The following is a 26,618-nucleotide window of genomic DNA, read 5'->3' on the forward strand; positions in this document are numbered from 1 at the left end:
CATCCTAGTCATGTCCATTGTGTCCTTGGGCAAGACACTTCACCCTTGCTCCTGATGGGTCATGGTTAGGGCCTTGCATGGCAGCTCCCGCCATCAGCGTGTGAATGTGGAAATAGTGTCAAAGTGCTTTGAGTACACTGAAGGTACAAAAGCTCTATACAAGTATAACCCATTTACCTTTTTTTTTTTTACACACATTCAAGGTTCAGGGATATAGGAGACATGTTTAAGTTGTATTTTATAATATATTTTCTAAGAACCACAACTGATAAATGGTAATGGTGGATTATTGGGATTAGAGCTGCAGTTATCGAATATTTTAGTAATCAAGTATTCTATCGAATATCCCGATCGATTAATCGAATAAATAAAATGTTTGCTTAATTCAGGTTTAATTATACATGTTAAGATGTGCCCTCAATTACTGTGTTTGGCCTAATTGTTTTTTATTTCCTGAACGCCTGTTTTCAATATTGAAGGCTGACACACACAGCTGAAATGCGTCCGTGGTTGATTGTGCCAATTTCTGTGTGCTAATAAAAACAGGTGCGCTCACAGACCCTATGTGCTGTGTGGTGTGACCGCATAAACAAAGTTCTTGTTTCTCGTGCGTTTTTCATGATTATTATACGGTGACGCAAATCTGCTGAGCTGTTTTCAACATGCCAACAATACATAAACAAAATAAAAAGACAAACCACTTAATGACAAAAACAGTTTTACATTTTAAGAATGCAATACAGTTCATTGCATTCAAAATAGTAATCAATGTTCATTTTGCCATCTGAGAAAGTTAAAATAAAAGTATATTCTTAGTATCAAAAATAAAACAAGAACAGTTTTCATTCGGAGAACCGGTTTTGAACATCATCCCTACGTTTGAGTTTGTAATATACAACACTATGCGATAGGACGGCGTGGCGCAGTGGAAGAATGGCTGTGCGCGACCCGAGGGTCCCTGGTTCAATCCCCACCTAGTACCAACCTCGTCATGTCCGTTGTGTCCTGAGCAAGACACTTCACCCTTGCTCCTGATGGGTGCTGGTTAGCGCCTTGCATGGCAGCTCCCTCCATCAGTGTGTGAATGTGTGTGTGAATGGGTAAATGTGGAAGTAGTGTCAAAGCGCTTTGAGTACCTTGAAGGTAGAAAAGCGCTATACAAGTACAACCCATTTATCATTATTTATCATTTATAGGACACCGGTCTGTACTGACTGAAAAACATGAACAATCAGTATCAGTAAGTGTTAGCCAACATTTCATGTTTTGTTTGTACACAGCGAGCCAGACAGTGTATGTACTGTCGTTGTAATAACACGTGCTGCCTGTATCATGATCGATCTTAAAGTGTGATTCACTCGATGTACACGTGTTCGTCTGGTCCAGGTGGCAGTGGACATTTTTTCTGGTTTATTTGTGTAAGCACACCATTTATGTCGAAATAACTCGGCTTCAAGTTCCACATTTTGCAGCTTCGATTCACTTTCACATCACTCTCTCGTCTTCCATCTGCTCCAACGTCTCACCCTTCCTTTGCGCTGGCTTCTAGAAGCAGTAGTTCATTCTCCATGAATTCAGATTAAAAAAAGATAAGGTTGTGAATATTCATTTGTCCAAAAATAGTCATCTTTGTCGTTTGTTACCGAATCTGCCATGATTAGAACACACTCGCCTGTTTGTATCCAGAAGGGGTTGTTGCCAGAAGTCAGACGTGCGGTGCTATGGAAACGGAAATAAATGCGCCGAATAATTACTACATTATATATGGACTTGCATTGTGTATACAAAACGTTGATGGAGGGTTTTGAAGTTGTTTTTAGAGGCCTTTGAAGGCTACAACGGTGACTCCCATTAGCCACATCTTCCAAGCATTTTATATCATCTTTAAAATCTCTCCCCAGAAAAAGACATTTGTGTTGTTGTCTCTCATGATTGTGAACGATAGGCAAAATTCCAAAAATAAAAGCAGTTCCCCTTTAATAATCTTGTTATTAATCGTGATTATAATATGAATCGAAATAATTGTGATTATGTTAAATGAAAATGTTAAAATTATGGAATATGACAGAGTCAGATGACTGCCGATTTTGTTGTCAGGAGTCTGAATCCACCCTGCATTTGTTTTGGTATTGTCATATTGTGTCTTGGTTTTGGGTGGAAGTTGAAAAAATGTGTTTAAGGATTGGTTTGTTTATGAAGCTTGATGTGGTTTCTGTTATTTCGGGAGAGTTCATTGACAATCATGATTTAATCAATTTAATTATAGTACTCGGCAAAAGGTTTATTTTTAAGGCCAAAAACAGATATTCACTTGGTATTACTTTTTTAAAAACATTTATTCAGTATTTTTTAACTTTAGAAAGTTACATGGTTGAAAACAATAATGATGCCAAAAAACATAAAAAAAAGATGGGAAGTCCTCAAAGGCTTATGTTGAAAGTGTAATTATGTTTATAGATTATATGCTATCTGTTGTTGTGTTCCCTAATTTTGAGTGACCTGAACATAATCTGGACTGTACATAATTTTATTTTAATTTTTTTAGATAAGATAAATAAATATTTTCTTGGATAAAAAAGAAAGTAAAACAATATAAAAATAATTACATTAAAAAAAAAAGAAATAGTAATTAAATGAAAATGCTAGTGGAGCAGCAGCACATACAATCAAGTGTGCTTCAGGGACTGTGTCCCCTGCAGAAGTGTTGTGGGAACCAGAATATCGGTAGCAGAAAGAAACAACCCCTTTTGTGTGAGTGGGTGTGTATGAGTGTGAATGGGGGAGGGAGTTTTTTTTTTGGGTTGATGCACTAGTTGAAAATGTATCGTGTGTTTTTTTCTATGTTGATTTAATAAATTAAATAAAAATAATTGTGATTATGATTTTTGCCATAATCGCCCAGGCCTGATGTAGGGTGGCGCTTTCCATCATTTTCACCCGACTGCTTTGCAAACTGATTAACCTCCCCACTTCCTCTCACGCGAGATCCACCCAGGAATGGGGCCATATGAATCCATTCCCGACTCTATATTGTATGATATCGATATCCGATCTAACAAAGGTCTAAACTCATTCTACTTCTATGCCACATCAATATGGAATGCACTCCCAACAGGTGTAAAAGAAAGTGCATCTCTATCCTCCTTCAAAACCGCACTAAAATAACACCTCCAGGCAACCTCAACCCTTGACTAACACCCTCCCCCCTCCACATCCCACCTCCCCGGATTGTAAATAACCAAATGTAAATAATCAAATGTATTTCTAATGTATATACCGTATTTTTCGGACTATAAGTCGCAGTTTTTTTCATAGTTTGGCCGGGCTCCAGTGCGACTTATACAGGTAAAAGCCAGTAAATTAGAATATTTTGAAAAACTTGATTTATTTCAGTAATTGCATTCAAAAGGTGTAACTTGTACATTATATTTATTCATTGCACACAGACTGATGCATTCAAATGTTTATTTCATTTAATTTTGATGATTTGAAGTGGCAACAAAAGAAAATCCAAAATTCCGTGTGTCACAAAATTAGAATATTACTTAAGGCTAATACAAAAAAGGGATTTTTAGAAATGTTGGCCAACTGAAAAGTATGAAAATGAAAAATATGAGCATGTACAATACTCAATACTTGGTTGGAGCTCCTTTTGCCTCAATTACTGCGTTAATGCGGCGTGGCATGGAGTCGATGAGTTTCTGGCACTGCTCAGGTGTTATGAGAGCCCAGGTTGCTCTGATAGTGGCCTTCAACTCTTCTGCGTTTTTGGGTCTGGCATTCTGCATCTTCCTTTTCACAATACCCCACAGATTTTCTATGGGGCTAAGGTCAGGGGAGTTGGCGGGCCAATTTAGAACAGAAATACCATGGTCCGTAAACCAGGCACGGGTAGATTTTGCGCTGTGTGCAGGCGCCAAGTCCTGTTGGAACTTGAAATCTCCATCTCCATAGAGCAGGTCAGCAGCAGGAAGCATGAAGTGCTCTAAAACTTGCTGGTAGACGGCTGCGTTGACCCTGGATCTCAGGAAACAGAGTGGACCGACACCAGCAGATGACATGGCACCCCAAACCATCACCCAACCATGCAAATTTTGCATTTCCTTTGGAAATCGAGGTCCCAGAGTCTGGAGGAAGACAGGAGAGGCACAGGATCCACGTTGCCTGAAGTCTAGTGTAAAGTTTCCACCATCAGTGATGGTTTGGGGTGCCATGTCATCTGCTGGTGTCGGTCCACTCTGTTTCCTGAGATCCAGGGTCAACGCAGCCGTCTACCAGCAAGTTTTAGAGCACTTCATGCTTCCTGCTGCTGACCTGCTCTATGGAGATGGAGATTTCAAGTTCCAACAGGACTTGGCGCCTGCACACAGCGCAAAATCTACCCGTGCCTGGTTTACGGACCATGGTATTTCTGTTCTAAATTAGCCCGCCAACTCCCCTGACCTTAGCCCCATAGAAAATCTGTGGGGTATTGTGAAAAGGAAGATGCAGAATGCCAGACCCAAAAACGCAGAAGAGTTGAAGGCCACTATCAGAGCAACCTGGGCTCTCATAACACCTGAGCAGTGCCAGAAACTCATCGACTCCATGCCACGCCGCATTAATGCAGTAATTGAGGCAAAAGGAGCTCCAACCAAGTATTGAGTATTGTACATGCTCATATTTTTCATTTTCATACTTTTCAGTTGGCCAACATTTCTAAAAATCCCTTTTTTGTATTAGCCTTAAGTAATATTCTAATTTTGTGACACACGGAATTTTGGATTTTCATTTTTTGCCACTTCAAATCATCAAAATTAAATGAAATAAACATTTGAATGCATCAGTCTGTGTGCAATGAATAAATATAATGTACAAGTTACACCTTTTGAATGCAATTACTGAAATAAATCAAGTTTTTCAAAATATTCTAATTTACTGGCTTTTACCTGTACTCTGATGAATAACTTGTGTGATGACTGTATTATGATGATCGTATATATTAGTACCATGAATTGATTTACGTGGACCCCGACTTAAACAAGTTGAAAAACTTATTCGGGTGTTACCATTTAGTGGTCAATTGTACAGAATATGTACTGAACTGTGCAATCTACTAATAAAAGTTTCAATCAATCAACCAATCAATATCAAGATACATTGTCATTGTAAACAAATACAACTACATTTTGTTAGGTGACTTTCTGTCCAAGAGGAGTTCAAGTACCTCGGAGTCTTGTTCACGAGTGAGGGAAAAGTGGATCGTGAGATCGACAGGCAGATTGGTACGGCATCTGCAGTGATGCGGACCCTGTATCGATCAATCGTGGTGAAGAAAGAGCTGAGCCCGAAGACAAAGCTCACAATTTACCGGTCGATCTGTGTTCCCATCCTCACCTACGATCATGAGCTTTGGGTTATGACCGAAAGGACAAGATCACGGCCGAAATTTGTTGCCTCCGTCGGGTGGCGAGGCTCTCCCTTGGAGATAGGGTGAGAAGCTCTGTTATTCAGGAGGAGCTGAGAGTAAAGACTCTGCTCCTCCACATCGAGGAGAGCCAGATTATGTGGTTCGGGCATCTGGTCAGAACTCCCCCCGAATCCCTCCCTGTGAGGTGTCTAGGGCACGCCCAGCCGGGAGGAGGCCACGAGGAAGACCTAGGACATGTATGGAAGACTATGTCTCCCAGCTGGCCTGGGAACGCCTCTGGATCCCCCGGGAGGAGCTGGACGAAGTGGCTAGGGAGAGGGAAGTCTTGGCTTCTCTGCTTAGGCTGCTGCCCCCGCAACCCGGCCTTTGATAAGCGGAAGAAGATGGATGGAATGATATACACTATATTCAATCAATCAATCAATCAATCAATGTTTATTTACATAGCCCTAAATCACAAGTGTCTCAAAGGGCTGCACAAGCCACAACGACATCCTAGGTTCAGCGCCCACATAAGGGCAAGGAAAAACTCACAACCCAGTGGGACTTCAATGAGAATGACTATGAGAAACCTTGGAGAGGACCGCAGATGTGGGTAACCCCCACCCCTTTAGGGGAGACCGAATGCAATGGACGTCGAGTGGGTCTGACATAATATTTTGAAAGTCCAGTCCATAGCGGATATAACATAATAGTGAGAGTCCAGTCCATAGTGGGGCCAGCAGGAGACCATCCCGAGCGGAGACGGGTCAGCAGCGCAGAGATGTCCCCAACCGATGCACAGGCGAGCGGTCCACCCCGGGTCCCGACTCTGGACAGCCAGCACTTCATCCATGGCCACCGGACCTGTGTCCCCCCCTTTGCCCCCCAAAAGTATTTGGCCACCCATCCAAATGATCAGCATCAGGTGTCCTAATTACTTGGCCCGGCCACAGGTGTATAAAATCAAGCACTTAGGCATGGAGACCGTTTGTACAAACATTTGTAAAGGAACGGGCCGCTCTAAGGAGCTCAGTGATTTCCAGCGCGAAACTGTCATAGGATGCCACCTGAGCAACAAATCCAGTCGTGAAATTTCCTCGCTCCTGAATATTCTGGGTTTGGAGGTTGCCAGGAGAACGGTACATTTCGGACTGCATTGTGCCGAATGTGAAATTTGGTGGAGGAGGAATTATGGTGTGCGGTTGTTTTTCAGGAGTTGGGCTTGACCCCTTAGTTCAAGTGAAAGGAACTTTGAATGCGCCAGGATACCAAAACATTTTGGACAATTCCATGCTCCCAGCCTTATGGGAACAGTTTGGAGCGGGCCTCTTCCTTTTCCAATATGACTGTGCACCAGTACACAAAGCAAGGTCCATAAAGACATGGATGACAGTGTCTGGTGTGGATGAACTTGACTGGCCTGCACAGAGTCCTGACCTGAACCCGATAGAGCACCTTTGGGATGAATTAGAACGGAGACTGAGAGCCAGGCCTTCTCGACCAACATCAGTGTGTGACCTCACCAGTGCGCTTTTCGAAGAATGGTCGAAAATTCCTATAAACACACTCCGCAACCTTGTGGACAGCCTTCCCAGAAGAGTTGAAGCTGCAATAGCTGCAAAAGGTGGGCCGACATCATATTGAACCCTATGGGTTAGGAATGGGATGGCACTTCAAGTTCATATGTGAGTCGCGGCAGGTGGTCAAATACTTTTGGCAATATAGTAGGGGTGTAACGGTACGTGTATTTGTATTGAACCGTTTTGGTAGGGGGGGTTCGGTTCGGTTGTGTACCGAACGAGTTTCCACACGAACATATTAAGCTAAGCTAAAGTCTTAACAAGCTGCTCCGCTTCCTTCTGCCTGTCTCTGTCAGTACTCTACACAGCACCCAGCATTGTCCCACCCACACAACCATCTGATTGGTTACATACAGAGCGGTAACAGCCAATCAGCAGTGCGTATTCAGAGCAGTAACAGCCAATCAGCAGTGCGTATTCAGAGCGCATGTAGTCAGTGCTTAGCATTTAGCAGGTAAGCATCAGGCAGCGGACTCTCCCCAAATTATAATAGTCAACTACTAGTAACATCACTATGAGCCCGTTGATCTTCTAGAAATATAAACTGCAGCTCAGCTCGCTCGCAGTCCTGGCTTGAGGTGAAGGCTAATTCGCTTTTAGCGTAACGTTAGCTCATTTTGCGGTGTGTGTGTGTGTGTGTGTGTGTTACGGACAGCAAAGCCATGTCTGTCTGTTATTTCACTTTACCTTTTTCTGTGTTGATTGCGCTGTGTTGAAGCAGCAAAAAAGGACATTATGTTAAATGAAGACTTTCTGTCTCTGATAGTTGATATAATATTGTAACTGCATCATAAAGCCTACATGAACTTCATGGTGTTCAGGGATTAATAGTCTCTACTTTTGCTATTGTACTATTTTTTTCAGCCATAGTTACATTAATCATGAGTAATGGAGCAGCCTAGTTTTGAATGGCAGGGTCCCTGCTATCACATGTTGATAAAAATATAACATTTACATAATAAAAATCAACTACAGGCTTCGCAAATGCTGTAATAAATTAAGCATGATGAGTTGACTTGAAACTGTTTAATGTTGCACTTTTTATATGTAGAAGAAAAGTTTTGTCATTTTATTTAATCTGAGGAACAACTTGAGGCAGTTTAATGTGGATTAACTTGGGCAGAATTATTATAGTGTTCCCAATGTTAAAAGGATAAAGCCATTGTAAACAAATTTGGTAAATAAATAACTAAAACATTTATATTTTGTTGTTTTCTTACTGTACCGAAAATGAACCGAACCGTGACCTCTAAACCGAGGTACGTACCGAACCAAACATTTTGTGTACCGTTACACCCCAACAATATAGTGTATGCTGACTTTTATCCTGCACAACATCAATGACAACCATCTGTCTTTTTGAATAAGTGATGCAAAACAAAGCCCGAAATGCAACACATGCGTAGAGACATACGACATCTATATGTACTGTATATGACATAAATATATATTTATGACGGAACTTCAGAGGCACTTCTTTGCTGAAAATTATGGTTGCATTCTGAATTGCTCCAAAATAAAAGCATGCGTTCACACAATGCATCAATACACTTCTCACAACTCTGTTTTTCCTTCAGAGCTTCACAAGTCTTCCCCTCATCTTAGTAAATATATTCATCATCCCAACTCACTCTGCAATCATCACCTTGCAGCGTGGGGACCCTCACATGACTGCGCTCGGCATAGCACCACCCACACCGCTCCAACTGACGTCACACCTGACCTTATTCAACTTCACAATGCCAAGTCAAAATGCGAGAGTTCGCTGAACGCCACAGTCACCCCCGTCATGGCCCGCCGTCGGCTGAATAGTTACAATATTTGCTTGTGTCGGACAAGCGACTTCATTCAGTATATCAACAAGAAGACAATGGCTGCGTTTCAGCCCGCTATAAGATTAGCTGGACAATGTCCGGCAGTGTTCTTGCAAAGCATTCTGCAGGAGGAGCTGAATGAAAAGAGCTAGTTATAATGGCATCTCAATAAATACAAAAAGGACGCAGCTGAGCCCTGCACAAGAAGTTTGGTAAATCACATTGTAAACGACACAAAACTCTCCTAACGGATGACTCTCTCGCATGGAAGAAAAAGAAAAGCGTGACGTTTCCCTTCTTTTTGGTCACAAATGGCAACAAAGTCCTGCTGCTTCTTGCCTGGGGATTCAAATGTTTATTTCCACGTCTTGTTCCAGTGGAGGGCAGTGCTTATTGGAAGAATCCATTGGAAATAATGACGGTGTGTGTGTGTGTGGTGGGTTTTGGGCAATGTAGGTCATATGATTTGTGGCAGAAGTAAGAATGACTTATGCTGGCGGAAAGTACAAGCCAAGGCACCATTGGCACTGGGTAGCTACTGTTTACAATTAAAGGGAATACTACTATAGCAGTGGTTCTCAAACTGTTTTACCAAGTACCACCTCTGTAAACACGTGGCTCTCCAAGTACCACCGTAATGACTAGGGATGTCCCGATCCGATATTTGGATCGGATCGGCCGCCGATATTTGCCAAAAGTGTTTTCCAACGCACCTATTTAAATAATACATTCCACTTTTCTGCTGCTCCCTAATTTCCGTTCCGCATTTTCCAGCACACCTTCAACACATCCACAGGTCTGTGGATTCTCACGCAGTTGCTTTTAGCTGCTGGCATTACACAACAGGCTCTTCTCACTCTCTCCAGTGTCTCCGTCTCACAGACAACAAGCGCACCTTCTTACACACGTCACATACTGTCACGTCATACGTCACATACGTATACGTCCTCTCCCAGCAGAGAGGTAGCAGCATGGCTAACGTTAGCTGTGATGCTAGCGCAGCCGTGTGACCAACGTTCCCTCTAAGGTGCGCGCCTGTGCAATTGCGCACTGCTCAAACGTCCTCTGCGCATAGCAATTATATGCCACGCACAAAATCAAATAAAAAAATAAGCGCATAACAATTTTCGACACACGGACACGACAGAGAAAACAGTTTTCGTCATCATTGTTCAAATATTGTAACGTCTGTCAATACGCTTATCTCCGTTCGGTGCCACACGTCCACACCATTAAAATGCCGAGGCAAAAATTTCCAGATCAACACCGTATGAAAAAATTAGTGATTTTTTTTAGTTGTGATTTCCTTCTCTGCATGAAAGTTTAAAAGTAGCACATATTAATGCAGTATGAAGAAGAATGTTTTAATGTAGACATGCAAGCCTTGAAAGAAAATTTAGAAAATCAAGACTACATTTCCTGCAAATGGATGCATTTCTACCCTATATTTTAACTTTAGATTTATTCTCATATCAAACTCTTTTGGCTGTCTTTTTGACACTTACATCCGGCGCCCCCCTCCACACCCTGGATTATAAATAATGTAAATAATTCAATGTGATTATCTTGTGTGATGACTGTATTATGATGATAGTATATATCTGATAGTATATATATGTATCATGAATCAATTTAAGTGGACCCCGACTTAAACAAGTTGAAAAACTTATTGGGGTGTTACCATTTAGTGGTCAATTGTACGGAATATGTACTTCACTGTGCAACCTACTAATAAAAGTCTCAATCAATCAATCAAAACACATAGAATCATCATACTGATGTGATTATATGCATCAAGTGTTCATTCAAGGCTGAGGCAAAATATCGAGATATATATCGTGTATCGCAATATGGCCTTAAAATATCGCAATATTAAAAAAAGGCCATATCGCCCAGCCCTAGTTTCAATGATGCCATTTCTGTTTGTCATGTATAATTTTGTCTATTTTGTGTTTATCCTTGAATAAACAGGTCAGTTTCTTGTTACCAACCATTGTGTATTATTCAAACTCCCCTAATTCAGCTGGCTAGTTGTTATCAAGAGTACTAAAACCCTTTTCAACATGATTCTGACAACTAAGTAGGCTAAATAACTTTAAACTTTAATACATGCTCGGATAGGCCAGTATCGGTCAGTATCAGTAAGTATCGGTATCGGATCGGAAGTGCAAAAACAATATCGGTATCGAATCGGAAGTGCAAAAACCTGGATCGGGACATCCCTAGTAATGACCAACATTAAAATGGCGTAGTAGGCCTAAGCATTCCTTAAAAACAAGGCAGAGGTTTTATTTAACAAGTATATTTAGTATTTTTGGTCACTGTAACATTACACACAGTTTGAACAGTAAGACTGTGTTTGAATATAGGAAAATAAAACCCTACTTTAATCTAGCGATTCTATGGCAAACCACTAGATAGAGCCCGTGTACCACTATTGGTACACTTACCAAAGTTTGAGAATTATTGGTATACAGCGCTAATTTATCTTAAAAATCAATGGCAGATAACAAAAATCTATTTATACAGCACATCAGCGATGGCTTGAACATGAAATTCTCCATTCAAAAGTAGTTTAATTAATTCATCACAAAAGCGCTTTGTCAAAGATCCTCCATATCATTGATTCTAAACATGTGGTATGAGTACCACTTGTGGTACGCAGGAACACCAGAGTAAAATATTAAAAACCTACCAATACAAATTAATCAAACAAATCAACCAGAGATTCAGAAATCAAATTCCAATTTCAATGTACGTACTGTGGTACGTTGGGATAGGAGTGCCCAAGCTTAAGAGTTTTTTTTGGGATAAGAGCTGTCTCTGGGCTTATTGTTATGCTTTAGATTGCGAGCAAAATTTGGGGTTACAAGCCTCCCCACCGATAGTTGGCGTGGCGAATGTCACAAGAAACCCCGTAAGATCCAATCAAAACATCCGGACTTACCTGCGATTATGAACTTATGGCGAGAGATCGACATAACTTTGTTTTTCCAACCGTTGCAACAAAGAAAATGAGTTTGAAGGACAGTGCTGAGAAAAAGTTACTGACGATATTCGTTGAATTAAAGAAAGAAATCATCAAAAAGCATGGCCGAGTGTATAGCTGACTTGGTGAAGCAGTTGGAATGTAGCGCTGCTAGAACTGGAACAGCATGAGTCGATGCAAGATGGCGCCAGTATGTGCTTTGGCCTGCCGTCTCTCGCTGTCAGCTCTGTTCGTTTTTGTGTTTTTTGCGTCTATTTTCGTCTCTGTCAGCTCACTGCTTGTGTATGACCGCCAAACACTGTTGGATCTTTGCCCCTCTCCCACTGATATGATCAACTTCGACGTTGGTTTTTCGACGTCCCAGTCAGCTTTTTCACCTGGCCGGATTCCTGCCTTCCTTTCCCGCCCCCTGGCTCCTCTCCCCCGGCGGAAGCGTCTCCGGCGCCGCGGTAAACGTGGCGGCCAGCTGGTGAAAGTTAGGGCACTCCTGGCCCGGCTTCCCGTGGCTCCCCGAAGGATGAATGGTGCGGTATCCGGTCTCCTCCTGCACCCACGCTCGCTCGATCCGATCGGCTCCTGGCTGGTTCCTATCGTTGGTTTGGAGGAAGAAGCTTGCCGTCGTCGCTCCTGCTGTCCCCGCCCCCGGAGGCGCGGGGTGGATCACCGCCACCTGCGGGCTGTGTGTCGGGCCCCACCCGGATTAATTGCGGCCTTGGACGTGCTGGCCCCCGCCAGGTTCGGTCTTGTGAACGCAAGATCTTTGACAAACAAAACTTTTATCCTGAAGGATTTCTTCACTTCCCGCGGACTGGACTTCCTCTGTGTGACGGAGACATGGCTGAGAGCCGGTGAGTCCGCCCCTCTTAATGAACTTCTGCCTTCGGAGTGTTCCTACTTTAATTCCCCACGGCCGTCCGGTCGAAAAGGAGGAGGATTAGCAGTCGTTTTTAAAAATGACTTTAAATGCCGTCAGATCCGCCTACAATCCTCCTTTTCAAGCTTCGAACTGTGCATGTTTGAACTGGGTCTTTCTGATGTCGTCCTGTGTGCCGTCATCTATCGACCACCCAAGTACCACAAAGACTTTATAACTGACTTTTCTGAATTTCTGGCTGAAATCCTGCCCAAATATGATCGTGTCCTTATTGTGGGTGATTTTAATATTCACACCTGCTGCCCAGATGAGCCGCTTTCCAGGAGCTTCCTGAATATAATCGACTCATTTAACTTTGTACAGTCTGTGTGTGGTTCTACACATGAACGCGGGCATACACTCGATTTAGTGCTCTCGTATGGTTTGTGTGTTTTTAATTTGGACATTTGCGACGCTGTGTTCTCTGATCACATGCCGATCCTGTTTGATATTGCCACGCAGTGTCCAGTTAAATTGTGCGCACCGCCCCAACGCTCTCGCATGTTTAATTCTTCGTCTCCTGCTCGGTTCTCCTCTATTTTTTTGACTCTTTGTGATGATAATTCTGCAGCATCTGTGTGTCTGAATACTGAAGAGTTGGTTTCTGGGTTCAACTCTATCTGTTCACAAACACTGGACACGATCGCGCCTTTCAAATGCCGCCGCGCTAAAACCACGCCTCAACCCTGGTTGAATGACGTCACTCGGGCTGCCAGGCGCGTATGTAGAAGAGCAGAGAGAAAATGGAAAAAAGACAGGCTGCATGTGTCCTTTGCCATTTTTAAAGAAAGCCTGTTTTCCTTTCAGATGACTGTAAAAGCAGAAATGAATATATATCTATCTCAGATTATATCTTCTAACTGTAACAACCCCAGAGTTCTGTTTAAAACTATTAACACTGTCATTGATGCTCCCAAATCTGCTGGTTTTGATGCTTCTTTTGAATTCTGTGAAAATTGTCTCCATTTTTTCACTGACAAAATTGTGTCAACTAGAGCCAGTCTATCTCAGCCTTCATATGACCCTTCTGTTCCCCTGCATTTCTCTTCTGTTTTCCATCAGTTTGAGCCGGTGTCCTTTTCTTTTTTAAGTGACACAGTTAGTCGTATGAAGCCCTCTGGTTCTCCTGCAGATGCCCTCCCACCTCGCCTGTTTAAGGAGGTACTTGCTACTATTGGATCAAGTGTCCTTAACATTATCAATAGTAGCCTCTCTTCTGGAATAGTTCCAGTAGAGTTTAAACATGCAGTGGTACGACCTCTACTTAAAAAACCCAGCCTCGACCCCTCTCTCCTCTCTAACTTCAGACCTATCTCTAATCTTCCATACATTTCCAAAATATTAGAGAAGGTTGTCTACAGTCAGTTGCTGCCCTTCTTAGAGGATAATGGTATCACTGAGCTGTTCCAGTCCGGTTTTAAAGCCCTCCACAGCACAGAGTCAGCGCTTCTAAAAGTTTTTAACGATATCCTCCTGTCCACTGATTCTGGTAAATATGTTGTCCTGGTGCTTTTAGATCTGTCTGCTGCGTTCGACACCGTCGACCACGCCACCTTAATCACTCGTCTTGAGAACTGTGTGGGCATTAAGGGCGCCGCCCTCAACTGGTTCCGGTCGTACCTAACCGACAGGAGTTTTTGTGTAAAAGTAGACAGTTTTATGTCGTCCACAGCTCCTTTACCACATGGGGTCCCCCAGGGTTCAATCCTTGCCCCAATTTTATTTGCGCTTTACCTTCTCCCCCTTGGTTCTATTTTTAGGAAGTACAGTATTGCATTTCATTTTTATGCCGATGATTGCCAGATTTATTTTCCCATGGCACAAAATAACACGGTTCAAAGTCTTATTGACTGCCTGCACGACATCAAAGTCTGGCTTTCAGCTAACTTCCTGAGCCTAAATGAAGACAAAACAGAAGTTATGTTGTTCGGTCCAAGTCGCTCTCCCTCCCCCAACGTTGACCTCGGCACTCTGACCCCGTATCTCAGCGACTCTGTCACAAACCTGGGGGTAAAGTTTGACTCAGATTTTAAATTCGAAAAACAAATCAGCAGCGTCGTTCAAAAAAGCTTTTATCAATTACGCCAAATAGCGAAAGTGAAACCGCTTTTATCAAGACATGATCTTGAGAAATTAATCCACGCTTTTATCTCGACTCGTCTTGATTACTGTAATGCCCTGTATGTTGGCATTAGCCAGGCCTCCCTCGCCCGCCTGCAGCTCGTACAGAACTCTGCTGCTCGTCTGCTAACACAGACCCGCAGACGTGAGCACATCACCCCTATTTTAGCGTCCCTTCACTGGCTCCCTGTGCGTTACCGAATACATTTTAAACTCCTTTTATTTGTTTTTAAATGTCTAAACAACCTCGCGCCAACCTATCTCTCCGACCTCCTTCAGCCTTACTGCCCCACCCGATCCTTAAGATCAGCCGATCAGCTGCTGTTGACGGTCCCTGACACAAGGCTGAAGCTTAGAGGTGACAGAGCTTTCGCCGTTGCTGCTCCCAAGCTCTGGAACGACCTACCCCTGAGTGTTAGACAAGCCTCCTCTCTTCCTGTTTTTAAATCTCTCTTAAAAACATACTTTTATTCCATGGCTTTTAACACTGAGTGATATCCATCCTGCAATGGCGCCCCATAATACACCTGCTGTGATCCTGTTTTTATGTTTTTATGTTTTTATTAATTCTATTTTAATTATTTATTTTTTATCATGTTCTGTTTGTGTTGTGTTGTGTTTGCTCGGTACTCGTTTTATCTTTTAACCTGCTCATTGTACAGCACTTTGGCTACCCCTGTGGTAAATTTTAAATGTGCTTTATAAATAAAGTTGATTTGATTTGATTTTGATTTGATTACACCAGCCAAGGTTGTTAAAATAATGTCTAACAGTCAGACATTTATCCATGAAAATAGGGAGAAGCTGCTAATGCTATGTTTGATGAAAAAGGCGTGTTACATTTTAAATTTGTGGTGTTTTAGGGAGACCAACCCATCTATTACATTATTTTTAAGTAATTTCAGTGGGTAATGCTGGTTTGCAATAAAGGTTTTTCAAGGTACGAGCTGTGTCGCAGAACTGCATAAAATCATATCACGAGGTACTACTTTATATGAATTTAACTCTCCCCATATGCCACTAAACAATAACCTACCAGCAAGCTAAATCGTGATGGCAAATGGGTGGAATTGCAAAAATGCTGGTTCTTGAAAAGCAGACAAATTTTGAGATGGTACATGTTGCAAAAACTTTGAGAAAAAAAAACTCAATTCTTACTAACGTGTGATGTAATTTCCAAAGGAAATTATTTAAAATCATACTTTACCTATCGAGCTGCATGACATGAAACACTGCCAGTTGGCATGACGGCCGACACTTCCTCTTTGCTCTCTCCTTTGGCCAGGGCAAGTTGGCTCTGCCGCCCTGGCTCGCTGCCTATATTTCATCCGCTCGAGGGTGTAGCAATGCCATTAATTATTTGCCTTCTGACTCGTCTTTATTACATGCATGAATGTCCTGTCGAGTGAGAGAGCGCGCCTTGTTTTGACAGGATGGATTATTTTCTGTTTTTGATTCATTTAAAAGACATACACCTGGGGATAGGTTGATTGGCAACACTAAAAATTGGCCCTAGTGTGTAAATGTGAGTGTGAATGTTGTCTGTCTATCTGTGTTGGCGACTTGTCCAGGGTGTACCCCGCCTACCGCCCGAATGCAGCTGAGATAGGCTCCAGCACCCCCCGCGACCCAGAAAGGGACAAGCGGTAGAAAATAGATGGAAAATCCCGTTTCAACTGTTCTTCCTGGACCTGCCATGTCGAACAGCTGAAAGACCATGGGAGGTTTCTTTACAGCAGAACCAAGACGACGTGGAATTTAATAATGATTTATTGAAAACATAAGCACATTGCCCTGAATCTGGTGTGTGTGTGCGCTTGAAAATCTTCGCATTTTTAGCAGTATTGAAAATAGATGGATGGATTAAATGATAGCATATAACTCACCTCTTACTCCAAAAAACAATTATCTGTGAGTACAGGCTAGGTCAGGGGTCTGCAACCCGCGGCTCCGAAGCCGCATGCGGCTCTTTGATCACTCTGATGCGGCTCAGCTGCATACTTGCCGAGACTTCCGGATTTCAGTGCCTCTCGCAGAAAATTACCGGGATTAATATTCTCCGATTTTCACCCTTACAATAATATTAAAGGCGTGCCATAATGGTACAGCATTTAGCGCCCTCTACAATCTATATTAACTGCGTGCCAGCCCAGTCTCTTGTTTTATGCATCTTCTGCTTGCACACGTAAGTGACCTTGCTCAACAGCCACACAGGTTACACTGACGGTGGCCATAGAAAACAACTTTAACACTCTTACTAATAATGCGCCACACTTTGAACCAAAACCAAACAAGAATGACAAACACATTTCGGGAGAACATCTGCACCTTAACACAACATAAACACAACAGAACAAATACCCAGAATCCCATGCAGCCCTAACTCTTCCGGGCTACATTATACACCCCTGCTACCACCAAACCCCGCCCCCACCCCAACCCTGCTCCCTCACACATAAACCCCTCCCCTTCCATGCGTCGGTTGAGGTGGGCGGGGGTGTATAATGTAGCCCGGAAGATTCTGGGTATTTGTTCTGTTACGGTGCAGATGTTCTCCCGAAATGTGTTTGTCATTCTTGTTTGGTGTGGGTTCACAGTGTGGCGCATTATTAGTAAGAGTGTTAAAGTTTTTTTATACCGCCACCGTCAGTGTAACCTGTGTGGTTGTTGACCAAGTATGCCTTGCTGTCACTTATGTGAGCAAGCAGAAGCCCCATACAACGTGTGGCTGGGCCGGCACGCTGGTTGTAGTGGGCGCTAAATGCTGTACCATCACGGCACGTCTGAGAGAATAGTTGCCCCGAAATTCGTAGTCTGCCGGAAAAATCGGAAGGGTTGACAAGAATGACGCTGTCAAGCGTCATTCATATAAAACTCGCGGGCCGCACTAACATTAAATTTTCATATTAAGGTGTGGGCCGCGTGTCTGAAACCCTTGGTTTGTACATAGCACAAAGCAAAAAAAAACTTTTGAATGCAGCGTCATTTCATTTTAAATTTCAAAAGATTTTTGTGGCTCCCATTGTTTTCTTTAATTTGTGAAACTGGTCAAAATGGCTCTTTGAGTGGTAAAGGTTGCCGACCCCTGGGCTAGGTGATTGCAAATAGCTAAAACTGGCACAACAAAAAATATTTTTAGATGTGGTACATGGTGCAAAAAACATTCAAAAGGAATAGAACAATCAAGAGACATTATTTTTGAGACTAATGTATTTAAAGTCGTTTTATTTTCCTAAATAACTACGGCAAATTAAGTAAAAATGTGTACCCAACGTGGAAATAATGTGGTTGATTTTATTTATTATTATTAGACGATAAATGATTAGCCCCTGGTGTCAAAGTTGGCCATTGTGTAATTGCAAAGACATGTTACGTAAACAAGCTTTCTTTTTGGTGCTGCTGAAAAAAAACGCCCCAGGCTGACATTATGTCAGTTCCTTCTGAAAATATGGTTAAGTCACTTCCATGCTAATGCGCCAAACCCCTTGCACGTCCGTTGCACGCGGAAAGAAATTTGTTCTGTTGTCGTTTTAAAAAGTGAAGTTGAAAGACCTCTCCTGAACAGGGCGGGAATAACTCGGTGGCCATGGGTCTCCTTGCCCCGCTGTTTGGTCGTGTGCCCCTCGAAAAATGATATGCGATCTATATGCGGTGCCCCAACGGACGCATTTATTTTCCTCTGCGCAATTTTCATGTCATTACGGCTTTGTTGACCAGTGGTGTGTTTAAAGGCCTACTGAAATGCGATTTTCTTATTTAAACGGGGATAGCAGGTCCATTCTATGTGTCATACTTGATCATTTCGCGATATTGCCATATTTTTGCTGAAAGGATTTAGTACAGAACATCGACGATAAAGTTTGCAACTTTTGGTCGCTGATAAAAAGCCTTGCCTGTACCGGAAGTAGCAGACGAGTAGCGTGACGTCACAGGTTGTGGAGCTCCTCACATCTGCACATTGTTTACAATCATGGCCACCAGCAGCGAGAGCGATTCGGACCGAGAAAGCGACGATTTCCCCATTAATTTGAGCGAGGATGAAAGATTCGTGGATGAGGAAAGTGAGAGTGAAGGACTAGAGGGCAGTGGGAGCGATTCAGATAGGGAAGATGCTGTGAGAGGCGGGTGGCACCTGATATTCAGCTGGGAATGACTAAAACAGTAAATAAACACAAGACATATATATACTCTATTAGCCACAACACAACCAGGCTTATATTTAATATGCCACAAATTAATCCCGCATAACAAACACCTCCCCCCTCCCGTCCATATAACCCGCCAATACAACTCAAACACCTGCACAACACACTCAATCCCACAGCCCAAAGTACCGTTCACCTCCCCAAAGTTCATACAGCACATATATTTCCCCAAAGTCCCCAAAGTTACGTACGTGACATGCACATAGCGGCACGCACGTACGGGCAAGCGATCAAATGTTTGGAAGCCGCAGCTGCATGCATACTCACGGTACCGCGTCTGCGCATCCAACTCAAAGTCCTCCTGGTAAGAGTCTCTGTTGTCCCGGTTCTCCACAAGCCAATGGTAAAGCTTGACTGTCATCTTCCGGGAATGTAAACAATGAAACACCTGCTGTGTTTGTGTTGCTGCAGTCGGCCGCAATACACCGCTTCCCACCTACAGCTTTCTTCTTTGCTGTCTCCATTGTTCATTGAACAAATTGCAAAAGATTCACCAACACAGATGTCCAGAATACTGTGGAATTTTGCGATGAAAACAAGACGACTTAATAGCTGGCCACCATGCTGTCCCAAAATGTCCTCTACAATCCGTGACGTCACGCGCTGACATCATCATACCGAGACGATTTCAGCAGGATATTTTGCGCGAAATTTAAAATTGCACTTTAGTAAGCTAACCCGGCCGTATTGGCATGTGTTGCAATGTTAAGATTTCATCATTGATATATAAACTATCAGACTGCGTGGTCGGTAGTAGTGGGTTTCAGTAGGCCTTTAATTCTGCCTCGTATGAACCGCCGGGGTCCCACACGCAGCACAGTGCTATACAACAGAAAGCATCACCGGGCCAAACAGGAGTTAAATACTGTACACAGACTTGGCACTCAGCATCAAGGGTTTGAATTGGGGGTTAAACCACCAAAATCATTCCCGAGCGCGGCCACCGCTGCTGCTCACTGCTACCCTCACCTCCCAGGGGGTGGAACAAGGGGATGGGTCAAACGCAGAGAGTAATTTCACCACACAGAGTGTGTGTGTGACTATCAGTGGTACTTTAGCTTTAACTTTTAATCCGACGCACACAGCAGCCTGTAATCCAGATGAGTGAACGTCTCCGACTCCTCAAAGTCCAGTGCACTGAATGAAGAAGTCGGAAGAGCTAAGCTAAGGCCAAGTGGTCTTGCCCCTAAAATGACAAAATTCCTGGCCTATTCCTGTTCCATGCACTAAATTAATCTGATTTCTCAAATAATTCAGCTCAAAAGAAGCATTCTACAACCCATGAAAACACCTTAATATGATCACGTTTGGCTTTTGAAAAATCGGACGAACACACCTAGATTATGCGATTTAAAAACCAGATCTCTCGAGGGCCGCACGGGACCCTTCGTATCGCGCATGAGCCAGTCTGAACACAGCGGATAGAGCCTGGAGGCGAATCCCATTCAATGAAAACATAGGCAACAACTGGAATGAAGACAAGACTGTATATTTGCTTCACAAACTAAAAGAACGGAACATTTTGAAGCGCATTGATGGGAGAAAAAAACTGAGATACATTTAAAAAGATGGCTGAGGAAAAGGAGGATGCCAGCTTCATTCATAGCAACCCTCATCTCAAGAAGGATCGGGGCACGAACTGTCTGTTCCTTCAGACTTAAAACTCCTTCCATCAATCCACAGAACTCGTTGAAAGGACATCGAGACATTCGAACGTTTTCTCTCTATTCTCCGTCCGAAAAAATTCCTTTACAACAACTCTCTCACGAGTCTTTGCATGGGATCTGCATCCAGTTCGTGGTGCAATATAAGATCACTTCTTGATTCTGTCTGCTATTTAACATCAGCATGGGCATCAGAGATGTAATATTTGTAATCTGTGCCAATATTACAACGAACATTAGGTACAACAAGAACTGGGCTGTTGACTCGCCCATGTCTGCGATTTTTAAAAAGAGATTTGTGAGGAGCCGCAAAGTTGCCTTGTTTCGGTGTAATGTCATAGGCCAACTGGAAAATCAATACCATATTTTTCAGACTGTAAGGCGCACTTGAAATCCTTTCATTTTCTCAAAAATAGACAGTACGCCTTATAACCCTGTGCACCTTATATATGTATTCATTCTGGTTGTGCTTACTGACCTGAAATACATTTTATTTGGTACACGGTGTAATGATAAGTGTGACCATAAGACATATGTGCTGACTGCAGGTTGACGCCTGTTCAATAAATAAAGCTATGAAGTACCCATAAGCAAGCAACACAAACACTGAGATGTTTCATTGAGAATATACAACATTACACACGGCGCTCAAAAATCTGTCAAAATGTTTTAGTACAACTGCTATGAAGCCGCACCACGTGGTGGAATGCGGAGCATTACGGTTACCGTAGTCAGACGTACAGTGCTTCAACATACAGGTATTATGTTGTGTGTATAAGGACCATAAATTGGCATGTTAGGAGAAATACAATCTGATGTTTTGTTTCACCTAATTATGCACAATCAACTTGTCTTACCTATTGATACCTGTGATACCTATTGATGTGTATTTGGGATTTAAATAAGTCCCGAAAATGTCTGCGCGTCCACCATTGTAGTCTGTGTCAACACCGTTGTCAATAAGCTCCTTCATTTTTCTCTATCCTCTTGTTGTGGGCCTTTTCTCCTCCGCTATTGCCATTTCTAATACAAAGTAGCGTATACAGATCTAACATACGTCTATCAGTAGACTCGCTATGGAAGCGCTAAAAACTAAAAGATGACGGAAAGAAGACCCTGTCGAAGTGGAGGCACGGAAATAGAAGAGACGGTCAGAAAGCGGCTTGAAGATGGTCTGTAAAACTTAAAGGGGAACATTATCACCAGACCTATGTAAGCGTCAATATACAGGTAAAAGCCAGTAAATTAGAATATTTTGAAAAACTTGATTTATTTCAGTAATTGCATTCAAAAGGTGTAACTTGTCGAAAAAACGGAAAATAACAGAGCTGATTTGACTCGGTGTTTGTAATGTGTTTGAGAAAATGGCGGATTGCTTCCCGATGTGACGTCACGTTGTGACGTCATCGCTCCGAGAGCGAATAATAGAAAGGCGTTTAATTCGCCAAAATTCACCCATTTAGAGTTCGGAAATCGGTTAAAAAAATCTATGGTCTTTTTTCTGCAACATCAAGGTATACAGGTATCCATCCATCCATCCATTTTCTACCGCTTATTAAAGCCAGTAAATTAGAATATTTTGAAAAACTTGATTTATTTCAGTAATTGCATTCAAAAGGTGTAACTTGTACATTATATTTATTCATTGCACACAGACTGATGCATTCAAATGTTTATTTCATTTAATTTTGATGATTTGAAGTGGCAACAAATGAAAATCCAAAATTCCGTGTGTCACAAAATTAGAATATTACTTAAGGCTAATACAAAAAAGGGATTTTTAGAAATGTTGGCCAACTGAAAAGTATGAAAATGAAAAATATGAGCATGTACAATACTCAATACTTGGTTGGAGCTCCTTTTGCCTCAATTACTGCGTTAATGCGGCGTGGCATGGAGTCGATGAGTTTCTGGCACTGCTCAGGTGTTATGAGAGCCCAGGTTGCTCTGATAGTGGCCTTCAACTCTTCTGCGTTTTTGGGTCTGGCATTCTGCATCTTCCTTTTCACAATACCCCACAGATTTTCTATGGGTCTAAGGTCAGGGGAGTTGGCGGACCAATTTAGAACAGAAATACCATGGTCCGTAAACCAGGCACGGGTAGATTTTGCGCTGTGTGCAGGCGCCAAGTCCTGTTGGAACTTGAAATCTCCATCTCCATAGAGCAGGTCAGCAGCAGGAAGCATGAAGTGCTCTAAAACTTGCTGGTAGACGGCTGCGTTGACCCTGGATCTCAGGAAACAGAGTGGACCGACACCAGCAGATGACATGGCACCCCAAACCATCACCCAACCATGCAAATTTTGCATTTCCTTTGGAAATCGAGGTCCCAGGGTCTGGAGGAAGACAGGAGAGGCACAGGATCCACGTTGCCTGAAGTCTAGTGTAAAGTTTCCACCATCAGTGATGGTTTGGGGTGCCATGTCATCTGCTGGTGTCGGTCCACTATGTTTCCTGAGATCCAGGGTCAACGCAGCCGTCTACCAGCAAGTTTTAGAGCACTTCATGCTTCCTGCTGCTGACCTGCTCTATGGAGATGGAGATTTCAAGTTCCAACAGGACTTGGCGCCTGCACACAGTGCAAAATCTACCCGTGCCTGGTTTACGGACCATGGTATTTCTGTTCTAAATTGGCCCGCCAACTCCCCTGACCTTAGCCCCATAGAAAATCTGTGGGGTATTGTGAAAAGGAAGATGCAGAATGCCAGACCCAAAAACGCAGAAGAGTTGAAGGCCACTATCAGAGCAACCTGGGCTCTCATAACACCTGAGCAGTGCCAGAAACTCATCGACTCCATGCCACGCCGCATTAACGCAGTAATTGAGGCAAAAGGAGCTCCAACCAAGTATTGAGTATTGTACATGCTCATATTTTTCATTTTCATACTTTTCAGTTGGCCAACATTTCTAAAAATCCCTTTTTTGTATTAGCCTTAAGTAATATTCTAATTTTGTGACACACGGAATTTTGGATTTTTATTTGTTGCCACTTCAAATCATCAAAATTAAATGAAATAAACATTTGAATGCATCAGTCTGTGTGCAATGGATAAATATAATGTACAAGTTACACCTTTTGAATGCAGTTACTGAAATAAATCAAGTTTTTCAAAATATTCTAATTTACTGGCTTTTACCTGTATATGTTTTTTTCCTTCTTTATTGTGCATTTTCGGCCGGTGCGACTTATACTCCGGAGCGACTTATACTCCGAAAAATACGGTACATTTATCTGCGCTAGGGATGTCCCGATCCGATATTTGGATCGGATCGGCCGCCAATATTTGCAAAAAAATGCGTATCGGCAAGGCATGGGAAAATGCCGATCCAGATCCAGTTTAAAAAAAACTCCGGTCCGTGTTTTCCAACGCACCGATTTAAATAATACATTCCACTTTTCTGCTGCTCCCTAATTTCCGTTCCGCATTTTCCAGCACACCTTCAACACATCCACAGGTCTGTGGATTCTCACGCAGTTGCTTTTAGCTGCTGGCATTACACAACAGGCTCTTCTCACTCTTTCCTGTGTCTTCCTCTCACAGACAGCGAGCGCAGCTTCTTATACACGTCACATACTGTCATGTCATACTTCACATACGTATACGTCCTCTCCCAGCAGAGAGGTAGCAGCATGGCTAACGTTAGCTGTGATGCTAGCGCTGCCGCTAAGGTGCGCGCCTGCTCAAGTGTCCTCTGCGCACAGCAATTATATGCCGCGCACAAAATCAAATAAAAAAATAAGCGCATAACAATTTTCGACACACGGACACGACAGAGAAAACAGTTTTCGTCATCATTGTTCAAGTATTGTAACGTCTGTCGAGACGCTTATCTCCATTCGGTGCCACACGTCCACACCATCAAAATGCCGAGGCAAACATTTCCACATCAACACCGTATGAAAAAAATTGTGATTTTTTTAGTTGTGATTTCCCTCTCTGCATGAAAGTTTAAAAGTAGCATATATTAATGCAGTATGAAGAAGAATGTTTTAATGTAGACACATATAATCATCATACTGCTGTGATTATATGCATCAAGTGTTCATTCAAGGCTAAGGCAAAATATTGAGATATATATTGTGTATCGCAATATGGCCTTAAAATATCGCAATATTAAAAAAAGACCATATCGCCCAGCCCTAATTCAATGATGCCGTTTCTGTTTGTCATGTATAATTTGGTCTATTTTGTGTTTATCCTTGAATAAACAGGTCCGTTTCTTGTTACCAACCATTGTGTATTATTCAAACTCTCCTAACTCAGCTGGCTAGTTGTTATCAAGAGTACTAAAACCTTTTTCAACATGATTCTGACAACTAAGTAGGCTAAATAACTTTAAACTTTAATACATGCTCGGATAGGCCAGTATCGGTATCGGATCGGAAGTGCAAAAACAATATCGGTATCGGATCGGAAGTGCAAAAACCTGGATCGGGACATCCCTAATCTGCGCTGAAAGGAAATAAGTACCCCCCAGAGTATGGGAGGCACACAGCATTAGAGAGTGTGCTTGGACACTGGGACTTCACATGTATTGGTGTGAAAATACAAACAAACTATTTGAGAAATAAATACATGGAAACATAGTCGCTGAAGACTTTTTGACGTTCCTGTCCGATTTGTTTGTTCAAGACTAGATTTTTAACCAGTAAAACAAATGTGTCAAATAATGCTGTTATCACCATGGCATTATCTACCGTATTTTTCGGACTATAAGTCGCAGTTTTTTTTCATAGTTTGGCCGTGCTCCGGTGCGACTTATATGTTTTTTTCCTTTTTTATTATGCATTTTCGGCAGGTGCGACTTATACTCCGGTGAGACTTATACTCCGAAAAATACGGTACTCTATTTAAAGTTCGGAACCAAACTCATTAATTTTGTACGCGGCCCGCCTGTTGAATACATCTGATATCTTGAACCATAAACCACCAACATATGCTTGATTACTGAGTGTAGACTCAACTATGTTTCTGACTTTGCACACATTTCATGCATGCATGAACGCCATTTAAGGTGAACTACCGCACAGTTGACATAACCCGATTAGGGCAGCCTTAATAGGGCATTTAAGACAATTATTTACAGTTAAAAGGCAACAGGAGGCTCGACCGCGGGGCCTTGTGTGGTGTTTGTGTGATCAGCACAGTTCTGCAGTGCATCCATCCCAGCTGCTGCTGCTGCTGCAACACAAGAGCCCCACCATCCACACTGCAAAACATCATCATCCACAATCACGTAAAGACGTCTCGGCGCTAAGGCCGCTTCGAGGGCACTTTGTGCATGTGTGCATTGTCGCTGGGCTGCAACGACTCGCCATGCATTGTGTCTCCTTTCTCTTTCGAGACCAAATCATAGTGCAGACTGTGGTGCAAAACAAGGCGACAAGGCGGGTGCACCAATTGAAATGCAACTCGTGAGTAGAAAAATAAAGAAACGTGCTTACCGGACGGAGGGGGGGAGAAAAATCCTAAACTAATCCATCGGAGGTTCCAGTGGGGAATACTTTGCAGGGGACCCTCGCGGCGATTGTTCTATTCTCTGTGATGGTTAATATTTTTCTTCCCAGAATAGGATAAAGAATAGCGGTGCCCGTCCCTGCCGACGCAGGAGCTCCTGTCGCCGCCGTGCGTACAGATGGTGACGAACGCAGAGAGGGCGTCAAGGCGGCGGCAATGACAAATATCTTATCCCGTTCATCACTTCAAACTAAAGCTCCCGCTATTACAGCTAACCAATACTCATCTTAAAAATAGCCGACATTATACCAATTTTAACCAAGAACGTTATTTAGAAAAACAATTAAAATCCTCCACTGCTGATTGGACGTCAAATGAATAAACACAATGCGTCATAAGAGCTGAAAAAACATTAAGTCACGAGCGTTGCGTTTTTATTTTGAAAGCTCACTTTATTTCCGGTTATCTTGCGTCAAAGGTG

At 42.7% G+C, this 26,618-nt stretch overlaps 1 protein-coding gene across 4 annotated transcripts in view; it reads right to left on the bottom strand.

Annotated features, from left to right (window-relative positions):
- LOC133611411 (tyrosine-protein kinase fyna) overlaps positions 1-26,618 on the bottom strand; it is a 130,300-nt gene that overhangs the window by 90,868 nt on the left and 12,814 nt on the right. Inside the window, exon 1 of one of the 4 annotated variants that reach the window (XM_061968151.2) lies at positions 26,125-26,376. The exons of the other annotated variants lie outside the window; for them this stretch is intronic. The gene's annotated coding sequence lies outside the window, so the exon portion shown is untranslated. Of the gene's footprint in view, positions 1-26,124; positions 26,377-26,618 lie in introns of those variants that run through there. 4 annotated transcript variants of the gene reach the window in all.

This window comes from Nerophis lumbriciformis, linkage group LG08 (assembly GCF_033978685.3).
Source record: "Nerophis lumbriciformis linkage group LG08, RoL_Nlum_v2.1, whole genome shotgun sequence".
Classification (NCBI taxonomy): Eukaryota; Metazoa; Chordata; class Actinopteri; order Syngnathiformes; family Syngnathidae; genus Nerophis; species Nerophis lumbriciformis.